Source organism: Triticum aestivum, chromosome 1D (genome assembly GCF_018294505.1).
Source record: "Triticum aestivum cultivar Chinese Spring chromosome 1D, IWGSC CS RefSeq v2.1, whole genome shotgun sequence".
Lineage (NCBI taxonomy): Eukaryota > Viridiplantae > Streptophyta > Magnoliopsida > Poales > Poaceae > Triticum > Triticum aestivum.
In genome coordinates, this window is record NC_057796.1 from 69,046,654 (window position 1) to 69,058,484 (window position 11,831).

The following is an 11,831-nucleotide window of genomic DNA, read 5'->3' on the forward strand; positions in this document are numbered from 1 at the left end:
CTTTCCTCTTCAAGGGAAAACCAACGCATTCTCAAGAGGTAGCATAGGTCAACCAGAGTACGTTCCGCACCAGAGTGGTACGGTAATCCTATTCTGGAGGTCATGTTAGTAAACCATGACAAACCTACGCACTATGAGGAAGCGATGATGAGCCCAGATTCCGCAAAATGGCTTGAGGCCATGAAATCTGAGATGGGATCCATGTATGAGAACAAAGTATGGACTTTGGTGGACTTGCCCGATGATGGGCAAGCCATTGAGAATAAATGGATCTTCAAGAGGAAGACGGACGCTGATGGTAGTGTTACTATCTACAAAGCTCGAATTGTCGCAAAAGGTTTTTCACAAGTTCAAGGTGTTGACTACGATGAGATTTTCTCACTCGTATCGATGCTTAAGTCTGTCCGAATCATGTTAGCAATTGCCGCATTTTATGAAATCTGGCAAATGGATATCAAAACTATATTCCTTAATGGATTTATTAAAGAAGAGTTGTATATGATGCAACCAGAATGTTTTGTCAATCCTAAAGGTGCTAACAAAATGTGCAAGCTCCAGCGATCCATCTATGGACTAGTGCAAGCATCTCGGAGTTGGAATATATGCTTGATGAGTTGATCAAAGCATATAGTTTTACGGTGAAGCCTGTATTTACAAGAAAGTGAGTGGGAGCACTACAGCCTTTCTAATAAGTATATGTGAATGACATGTTGTTGATCGGAAATGATGTAGAATTTTCTAGAATGCACAAGGAGTACTTGAAAGGAGTTTTTTTCAAAGACCTCGGTGAAGCTGCTTACGTATTGGGCATCAAGATCTATAGAGATAGATCAAGACGCTTGATAAGATTTTTCAATGAGTACATACCTTGACAAGATTTTGAAGTAGTTCAAAATGGAATAGTCAAAGAAGGAGTTCTTGCCTGTATTGCAAGGTGTAAAGTTGAGTAAGACTCAAAACCCGACCACAACAGAAAATAGAAAAAGAGAATGAAAGTCATTCCCTATGCCTCAACCATAGGTTCTATAAAGTATGCTATGCTGTGTACCAGACCTATTGTGTACCTTACCATGAGTTTGGCAAGGGGGTACGATAGTGATCCAGGAGTGGATCACTGGATAGCGGTCAAAGTTATCCTTAGTTACCTAAGAGGACTAAGGAAATATTTCTCGGTTATGGAGGTGATAAAGAGTTCGTCGTAAAGAGTTACGTCGATGCAAGCTTTCACACTGATCCAGATGACTCTGAGTCTCAATCTGGATACGTATTGAACGTGGGAGCAATTAGCTAGAGTAGCTCCATGCAGAGCATTGTAGACATAGAAATTTGCAAAATACATATGGATCTGAATGTGGCGGACCCGTTGACTAAACTTCTCTACAAGCAAAACATGATCACACCTTAGTACTCTTTGGGTGTTAATCACATAGCGATGTGAACTAGCTTATTGACTCTAGTAAACCCTTTGGGTGTTGATCACATGGCGATGTGAACTATGGGTGTTAATCACATAAAGTTGTGAACTATTGGTATTAAATCACATGGCGATGTGAACTAGATTATTGACTCTAGTGCAAGTGGGAGACTGAAGGAAATATGCCCTAGAGGAAATAATAAAGTTGTTATTTTATATTTCCTTATTCATGATAAATGTTTATTATTCATGCTAGAATTGTATTGATCAGAAACCTAAATACATGTGTGAATACATAGACAAACACGGTGTCCCAAGTGAGCCTCTACTTGACTAGCTCGTTGATCAAAGATGGTTAAGGTTTCCTAACCATGGACATGAGTTGTCATTTGATAATGGGATCACATCATTAGGAGAATGATGTGATGGACAAGACCCATCCATTAGCTTAGCATAATGATTGTTCAGTTTTATTGCTATTGCTCTCTTCATGTCAAATACATATTCCTTCGACTATGAGATTATGCTATGCAACTCCCGGATATCGGAGGAATGCCTTGTGTTCTATCAAACGTCACAACGTAACTGGGTGATTATAAACATGCTCTACAAGTATCTCCGAAGGTGTTTGTTGGGTTGGCATAGATCGAGATTAGGATGTGTCACTCCGAGTAACAGAGAGGTATCTCTGGGCCCTCTCGGTAATACACATCCTAAGAAGCCTTGCAAGCAAAGTGACTAATGATTTAGTTGTGGGATGATGTATTACGGAACGAGTAAAGAGACTTGCCGGTAACGAGATTGAACTAAGTATGAAGATACCGACAATCGAATCTCGGGCAAGTAACATACCGATGACAAAGGGAATTACGTAAGTTGTCATAAATGTTCAACTGATAAAAGATCTTCGTGGAATATGTAGGAATCAATATGGGCATCCAGGTTGCGCTGTTGGTTATTGACCGGAGAGGTGTCTCGGTCATGACTACATAATTCCCGAACCCGCAGGGTTGCACGCTTAACGTTCGTTGACGCTAAAGTAGTATTGGGATATTTGATGAGTGGTAACCAAATGTTGTTCGGAGTCCCGGATGAGATCCCGGACGTCACGAGGAGTCTCGGAATGGCCGAGAGGTAACTATTTATATATGGGAAGTCATATTTTGGGTTCCGGAAAAAGATGCAGTTTTTTCGGTATTGTACCGGGAAGCTTCTAGAAGGTTCCGGAGGGGTCCGGAACTCCACACGTGGTTCCACCACGACCCAAGGGCTAGCATGGGCTACGGGGCGGCGCTCTGGCCTTATTGGGCTAGGCGCACCAAGTCCTCAAAAGCCCATGTGGCAAGGGAAGGCAAAAAAAAGGAAGGAGTCCTAGTAGGAATAGGATTGGACTTGGAGTCCAAGTCCTCTCCCCCTTAGTTGCGCCCTAGGGCTTGGAGGGGCTGTTCACCACGCCCCTCCACCTATATATAGAGGTGAGGGGTGCCCCAAGAGAACACACCAAGCCCTTGGTGCCCCTCTCTCTCCCGTTACTCCATAGTTCCACCACCTCGTCCCGGCGACGCTTAGCGAAGTGCTGTCGGTGTTCCACCACCACCATGCCGTCGTGTTGGTTGTGATCCCATCTACTTCTCCTCTCCCGCTTGCTGGATCAAGAAGGAGGAGACGTCATCGAGCCGCACGTGTGCTAAACTCGGAGGTGCCGTCCGTTCGGCACTAGATCGGTTGGATCATGATCGGATCACGAAGAGTATGACTACATCAACCACGTGATAAACGCTTCCGCTTAACGGTCTACGAGGGTACGTAGACACACTCTCCCCTCTCGTTGGTATGCATCTCCTAGATAGATCTTGCGTGAGCGTAGGAAATTTTTGAAATTGCATGCTACGTTTCCCAACCTATACACTTATTGTTACGCATATAAAAAACATATTTTTTGTTTAAATTGTGTTCAAATTTTATCAAATTTTTCTTTTATTCTTAAAGGGTAATAGCAATGCCACAAATTCATTCTTCCTTACAAACTATGTTCTTTTGATTTTGTTTTAGTTTTCACTTTCTTTTCTTTTTTCTTTAAGGGCAATGTCAATGCCACTTAGAAAACTTAATTATTCTTATTTAGTTTTTGTTTCGATTTCATTTTATTTGTTCTTCAAGGGTAATACCAACGCCAATAATTAATTCCTTGTTAGGAAACTTCCTTTTTTTAAAGCACTATTATAAGACAATTCCTGCATATTATGAAAAAGCACAACTTTTTGTGTAAATTATGTGCATTTTTTCTTTATTTGTTTTGTTTTTCCTCTAGAAGGGTAATACTAGTGCCACTAATTCATTCTTCCTTATAAAACTTCATTATTGTGTTTTAGTTTTAGTTTTTGTTTCATTTTCTTTATTCTTTAATGGTATTTACTTTTTCCTAAAAAAACATTATTATAAGCCAATTCTTGCATATTATGGAAAAGCACAATTTTTGTGTAAATTATGTGCAATTTTTATTTATTTGCTTTATTTTTCTACTTGAAGGGTAATACCAATGCCATTAATTCATTCTTCATTATTAAACTTTATTATCTTTTTTTAGTTTTAGTTTTTGTTTCATTTTCTCTATTCTTTAAGGGTATTTCCTTTTTCCTAAAAAATCATTATTATAAGCCAATTCCTGCATATTATGGAAAAGCGCAATTTTTGTGTAAATTATGTGCAATTTTTATTTATTTGCTTTATTTTTCTACTTGAAGGGTAATACCAATGCCATTAATTCATTCTTCATTATTAAACTTTATTATCTTGTTTTAGTTTTATTTTTTGTTTCATTTTATTTATACTTTAAGGGTAATTCCTTTTTCTAAAAACATCACTACTATAAGCCAATTCCTGCACATTATGAAAAAGCGCAATTTTTCCTTAAATTATGTGCAATTTTTCTTTATTTGTTTAATTTTTTTGGAAGGGTAATACCAATGCCACTGATTCATTCTTCCTTATAAAATTTTATTATTTTGTTTTTGTTTCAGTTTGTGTTTCATTTTCTTTATTTCTTTAAGGGTAATGCCAATACCATTAATCAGCTCCTTCTTAGAAAACTTCATTTTCATGAAATATTCACTATTATACGTTTGTTCTTACATATTATAAAAGGCGTAATTTATGTGTAAATTTTGTCATGTTCCTGTCTTCTTAAAGGGCAATACCAGTGTTACTAATACATTTTTCTTTAGAAACTTAATTTCTTTTATTTGGTTTTATTTTTTTATGGGAAATATGAATGCCACTAATTCATTCCTTACTAAAAAAACTGCACATAATGTGTGCAAATTTCTACTGAGATGCCACAATTTTTATTTATTTGTTTTATTTTTCTACTGGAAGGATAATGCATGTAGTGCATGAGATGACCGTCTAAAAGCCTTAATGCATTGAAATATATGGGACCCATCACGTGCAGAACTAGGTAGTTGATGCTTGATTGCTACATTTTTAAAGTGCGGAGCATGCAAAGCACTTGACGCTACAAGACACAGGCACATGGCGCAAGCAAGCATTGTTTGAAGACTTTTGTTAACGGACCTGTTACATAGATTTTTTGCTTATGGGCCTGCTAAGCAGCTGGCGTCCTCTGTACGCTCGGATCAAACTACTGAAACAGTTTTTTTGTCAGTCGACTGACCATAATTATTTTTTCAGTTGACTGACATCTAGCCGCTCCCATATATATGTCCCTCAGACTGTGTCATATGCGGAAATGGTGTAGAGAGTCTGTTTATAACGCAGGAATTTGCAACTTAGATCTCATTACTGGGAAAAAAATCGGTGTTGTGCTTGTGGTTTGATTGTGCGGTGCTTGGCGAGGCGTGTTTTGTGCTCCTCCGCGAGCTAGTCGTGGGTCTTTCATGGGCGTGCCATTTTCGGATCTGGCGTTCCTTCATGCAAGGTGGTGAGAGGTTCCTTGCGCAACGGAGGTTCTTCCTTGTGGTGTCTTGGTACGTTCGATGATTGGGTCTATTCTCTGCTTCCGTTACCTTGTCAACTAGTGGGGCTTTGTGCCTTTTGTATCTGTTTTTCGCCCAGCTTTCCCTAATTAACCAGACAAGTCTCTTCTTCAATGAAGGAACCCTCTGCCCTTCTCGAGGTGTTACTCAGGAAAAAAACTAATCTCTACTATTAAAGGGGATCGAACGTCGTGATGGTTCAACCTCTTTCGATCCCCATCTCGCGCGATGGGCCACGCCCTTGGCATCCAAAATCGAAGCCCACCATCCCAAGGTAACCCAGTCGCACAACCAGCCCGTCCGTCGTTTGGGTTACTCACGTCCCACGTTTCTTCCCCACGATCCAACCATCGGAAGCCAACTCATGCACACCCATCTCCCCCACCCCCGTACCTCTTCCCAACCGCAGCCGCCGATCCAGGCAGAAGTCGCCAATCTCCTCTCCCATTGGCGGCGGTGCCGCCGCCCTTCTGCTGGTGGCAGCTCAACGATTGCTTGCTACCGTTGCGGCACTGGCGGTTTATGATGCTGCTGGGTCGCCGTTGTGGCGCCGCCGATGAACTGCGAGCTCGTACACCGGCATTGTCCCCTCCGCGTGGGCCGACCTGGACGGAAGGCAACGAACAGATCCAGCGCCTTTCATCTCCAACGGTGCGGCCTCCTCAACTGAGCGGACTGCTGGACCTCCTCCGACTAGGTGGTAGGACGAAATCCCACCCTCTCTTGCTTCTTGAGTTGGTTCAGTTTTTTTGGGCCGATTTGGTTTATTTGCATGGACGAAATCCCTTCCTCTCTTTACTTAATTCACTTGTGATCCAACCCTTGTTTAAAATAGGGTACAAGCCATAGGTAAAGATTGTTGAGGGTAGGATAAATAGGTACAGATTGTATGGTGCTGACTATTCTTTACTTTTTCCTATAAATACAACAACGATGTACATATAAAAGGTCTTCTTAGATGTAATTATATGGCATACAAATGAGTCTTGCATGTGATTGTGATAGCATGTTGGGTTTGTGAAGTGTGAGCAGTAGCCAACGCATATATTCCTCATGTGATTTTGATAGCTTGGTGAGGAGCTCGATGCGGGAGGGCGACCTGCGGGAGCGTCGGCGGCAGAGACAGACGAGGACCCAGGTAATCTCCCTTACCCTTGCACCCCATCTTCTCCCTGTATCATGCACTCTCGCACCGGGGCACCCCATCTTTGTCCTCTCAAATGGCTCCTCCCCCCTCACTACTACTGCACCGGTGTCATGCTACCCGAGGTTGCCGCCGGGGCCAACATAAGGGTAAGAGTTCATGACACATACGAGTTCTAAAATCACTGGTCTCAATGTTCAGTGCACCTAAAACTGCACAGTAGAAAGAATGAGAAATATAGGTCCTAGCGGAGCAAAGGAAAAGTGTAACAGAAATTAGAGAGTTGGAGGGTTCTCAGACTATCACAGATTGAAAAGCCCCAAGGATAAGAAGCATTTGGAGCTGCAAAAATGTGACATACATTTCTTGAAATATTCACATCATGTATTGTGACTGATTTTTCTTTTTGAAGGAATCAGGGACTAATTACAATTGGATGTAATCTTGACATATAGGTACGCCAACAGAGGTTGTTGCATGTCAACATCTAATCACAACATCTTTGTATTTATTACAAACTCTATTTTTCACTAGCATTTTCATTTAAAGACAATACAGTATTTGTTTCCAATGGTATCAATTTGTATCACTGTCGTTGTATTCCATCTTGACTAGAGATTATGCTAGAATGAGTGAACTGCTCGACAATGTGAAGGTGAGACTTGTTCGTTTGATTTTTAGGTGTTATGTAAAAATTATCATGACATGCAAAATCTGAATCTGGACACTCTTTTATTCGTGCAACTGAAGTATGTGTGTATGGTGCCTTTTTGAATTGCCATGAAACTTGTACTAAGCGTCTATGAAAAAAATGTCTTTTCTGCTGAGTAGTACTGTGTCAACCAAATCCAAAAATAGTCATTGGAAATTATAAGTACTTCACGAAGTCTGCAACAAATTGTATCAAGTAGGAACTTGATGCTTGATTGGCAAAATTATGAAGTTTGTGCCATAAATGTTGATTGTACTGAAGGTTTCATGTTTGTGGCTCAGATTTTTGAATTTTTTACAAGTTCAGTAGCAAACAAACAAAAGTGTTTAGATGGCTATCTGGATCAGTGCATGACCATGTAGATGTATCACTTAGCTTTTTGGTTTTAAATGCACGCGTAGAATGAGCTGGTTAGATATGAAGACCTATTTGTATTAACATGTTTATTAAGAAGTTCTCCTATAGTTTGAGAAATCTTCATGAGAATTGGTCTGACTATGTAATTAGAGACGCCATAATGAGCCGATGTTACACACAAGATATTGAGGTAGTAGGCATGGAAATTTTATTGTTACCAAGCACTCTTATGTTATAGAATGCTATGTTCAGCTGTGCTCTGCACCTTGAGGAAGTTTTGCATGTCCCCAGATTGTTATGCATTATTTCTCAGTAACTGTACCAAGCATACTTAGAGGTTATCTACATTTTTTTGTGCTTGTGTTTTGGATTATCCAAAAAAAAATTGCTCTGAAAGTGTGGAAATATATTAATATTTGATAAAAAAAAACAGGGCATAGTTTAATAGGCTAAACTTAACTTGCTGATTGCAGTTATCAAGCATATTGTGCAAGATTTCAAGTACAAACTTGGGCCATTGGACATAGGAGGGTTTAATTCTTATTGATTTGAGTTCAATGTCGTGTGAGCAGATTTGACTTTGTGATCACTATGTCAACTTATGCCTGCCACAATTCCTCGTGTTATTAATCTAATCTATGCCTCTTGAGTATGCTGGGATCAGACCTAAAGCGGATAGCAACTGCTCTATTAGCTGTCTCTCGCTTCAATGTTGGTTCCTTTGCTCAGACTACAATGGCTGGTGTTCTAGCCGTTGAGATGCACAACGCTCCGTCGCACCTACACAAGTGATAGCACATTCTGTTTTCCTTGATGCTGATATAACAAAGGGAAAGGTTGCTAGAATTAAGGAAGAACAAAACAGACGAACCATGCTGCCGGTCAGATTGAGGGAAGGTGTTGCAGGTTTGAAAATACATTGTGAAGTGTAGAGGAGATAAAGAGAATTAGGCTCATGGAGAAAGCCGAAGGAAGGGTAGAGTCGAGGGCACAACGGGACTAATGGGGGAATGAGTTGGATGACGAGTACAACAAAGAGGAATGGATCTGAAGGTGGCATGACGGTCAGATTGCAAAGGAGAGCAAAATGGTATTGGTGTTTGCTGAGTCAATAGCATGTACATAACTATCCCGTAGTAGTACTATTTTGTTAAATTTGTAAGTGTAAGACTGAAAATTCAATTTGGCCCTCGTGCAGCTATGCTCTTGCTTCCAATTTTCAAAATTCCCATTTGTAAAAAAAAGGGCACAAAAATCACTCTGTAGTAATCTACATGTTTGTTGAGCCTATAAATCTTCAGAGAATAATTGAAATCAATGCAGTTTGTGCAAAAAATAAGGGGTTGGTCGTGTTTCTACATATTTCTATTTGCATTTCGTTCACTGGTGCTTATTATTTTTGTACATAATGCATGCATAGCTCATTGTTATTATGTTTAACCTTTTGAGATGGTAACGAAGATCCAAATATGCATATATGATTCTCGGCATGATTTTTTGTATCCTGCACCCGGAGCGCCCAAGAGCAAAAAGGTTGGGTTTGTACAAGATAATATTTGTTTGAAGACACTCATAACCTGCATGCGGCATACATGATTTAATTATATAGTGATGATTCGATAAATGTCTCTTTGTCCAAGTTTGTTATATATCCCGTGGCAACGCACGGGCATTCGACTAGTCATATTAATTGGGCCACCCCCTCTCCCATGCCCTATTTTGAAACTAGTGATGAAAGTCTTCCGACACATATTCATCCTTTTAATATATGGTATCCCTTTTTTAGGGATTGATATATGTGAGGGACTAGCACTCCAATTCTATTGCATTTTTTATAAATGCGTTCACTACATATCTAAAACATCACCATGATATAAAAAGCAACTATTCATCCGATGTCAACAAAAATGTAATGTTTGTTAGGGATTTAATATATGCAGGCATCTCAATCCAAGATTCGGCGGCACATTTTGGATTGCGGTTTAATGAATTTTCATTCGATTGGAAAATAGGAAACCTTTTGAAATATATCATGTTTTTTTCATATTAGGCTTAGGCCTTTCTTTACAGAGATTAGGCCAGTTTTGGTAGCCTGGGTGACAAGAGGAGTACAAGGCCCAATAATTCAGGTTCATGGTAGCTCCATGGACTCTCTTTTCGGAAGGTGCTCCTATAGGGCGCCATAAAGGGACCTTTAGCTCTATTGGTGCCCATGCGCTCCCGCTCATGGGCAGGCCCAAGAAAGAAGACAAGCGCTCGATGGTTATGCTGGTTTGCTTCGATTGGACGACTGGTAGACCAGTTGACCGTCAACCATTGAATTTTGAAAAACACAAAATAAAAATAAAAAATTGAATTAAAAAGTTTCATGGATTTTTTTAAAAAGTTCACAAATCAAAAGAAAAATCAATGATTTTCCAAAAAAGGATCATCAAATTTAAAAGAAAATAACAAATTTGAAAAAAGTTCATCGGTTTTGGAAAAAACTGTATAGAATTTGATAAAAAGTTCATCGAATTCGAAAAAGTTCATCAATTTTCAAACAAAGTTAACAAAAATTGATTTTTTTAAATGTTCACGGATTTTGAAAAGGTTCAGAAATTTGAAGAAAAGTTCATCGATTTTCCAAGGGAAAAGCTTCCGTCCGACCGGCTGATCCAACCGATGCATCCGCCTGTTGCCCAGCCATCGGATTGCCCAGCCATCTTGTGCTCTTCTGGTCCCACCTTTCTCTAGAAATATCCAGCTCCAATCAGAGCATCCTTCTTCTTTCACGAGTCAATGCCACCGCACCGTTATCCATCCAAAATTCTTCACCGCTTCTTTCTCAAGCTCCTGGTCATGGCTCTGCAACTCTTTAGCCTCGTCGCCCCGCCCGTTGCTTTTACTCCTAGTGTCGCACTGCGTTGCTACGGACGCTGCTACGAGGGAAGGGGTCGCTGACGCAAGCAAGCCATCGCGTCCCTGGTATTGCAACATCCTCTTTGTTGCAAGAAAAATTTATGCAACATTAGGTATGTTTCAAATCTCTCTTCCGTTGAAAAAAATTCTGCAACATTAGCTTTGTTGCAGAAAAAATTTCTGCATTTTTTTGTGCAACATCACCACAGTTGCAAGTTTTCTGCAACAATACCATTGTTGCAAAAATTACATCACGTCTCCGCACAAAGTCTCTGTTTCAGCAACAACCAACTTGTTGCAATTTTGTGACGCTCACGTGGGGAGATCTAACGGCGTGGGAGGTGGGCTTGTTTCTGCAACACCGCGCTTGTTGCAGAAGGGAGGTGGGGAACGTGGGTTGTACATTGGACGGCCAGCAGCGCGTCCATCCAACGGCCAGCCAGGCGGCGGATGTTTCCAATTCATCCACCGACGGACGCCTAGCAGCCCCCATTTTCCAAAGAAATATAATCAAATTTCAAAATAGTTTATCAAATTTTGACAAAATTTCAACGATTTTCAAAAAAATATAGAGTTTGATAAAATTTTATCGAATTTGGAAAAAAGATCAACCAATTTACAAACAAAGTTCACAATTTTTTTCTAAAAATCATGGTATTTCAAAAACAAAATTGTCAAATTTGGTAAAGAAATATCAAATAGCAAAAAAAAAGTTCACCAATTTTGAAAACAAGTTCACTGAATTTGGAAAACATTCATTGAATTTGAAAGATAGTTCCCCGATTTTGGAAAAGATTCATTGGTTTGAAAACAGTTCACAAAAACTAAAAAACGTTCATCAATTTTGAAATAAAAGTGTGCTGAATCTGAAATAAAATCATGCAATTTCAAGATGAAAGAATAAGAAAAGAAATAAGAAAGAAAGAAGAAAAAAAAGAAAACAATGAAATCACAGGTGGAAACACGAAAAAAAGAACAAAAACCAGCCCGCTAACAGATTAACTTTTTTTCTTTTCATTTTTTGATTCCTTTTTTCTTACTTTTGTTTACACTTGGCAAAATTATAAACATATACATTACAAACATATAGTATACCAAATGTTCTAAAAATGTTAATCATGCATTTAAAAATTGTTAATTTTGTATAGGAGAAATGTTGACCATCTATACAACATATGTGAAAAAGTCGATCATGTATTTAAAAATGTTAATAAATCATTTGAGAAAAGTTTTATAAAAGTATTTCAAAAATAATAATGAAGCGCTTGATTTTTAATATAGATAAATGTTGACCATGTATTCGGATTT

The 11,831-nt window shown here is 39.3% G+C and overlaps 1 long non-coding RNA gene across 1 annotated transcript; it reads left to right on the forward strand.

Moving 5' to 3' along the window:
* The first annotated feature begins 5,653 nt into the window (after nucleotides 1–5,653).
* On the forward strand, nucleotides 5,654–8,907 carry LOC123165486 (uncharacterized). Its single transcript, XR_006483014.1, has 2 exons — nucleotides 5,654–6,109; nucleotides 6,478–8,907. It is a non-coding gene; the product is annotated as an uncharacterized lncRNA (long non-coding RNA).
* The last annotated feature ends 2,924 nt before the right edge of the window (nucleotides 8,908–11,831 follow it).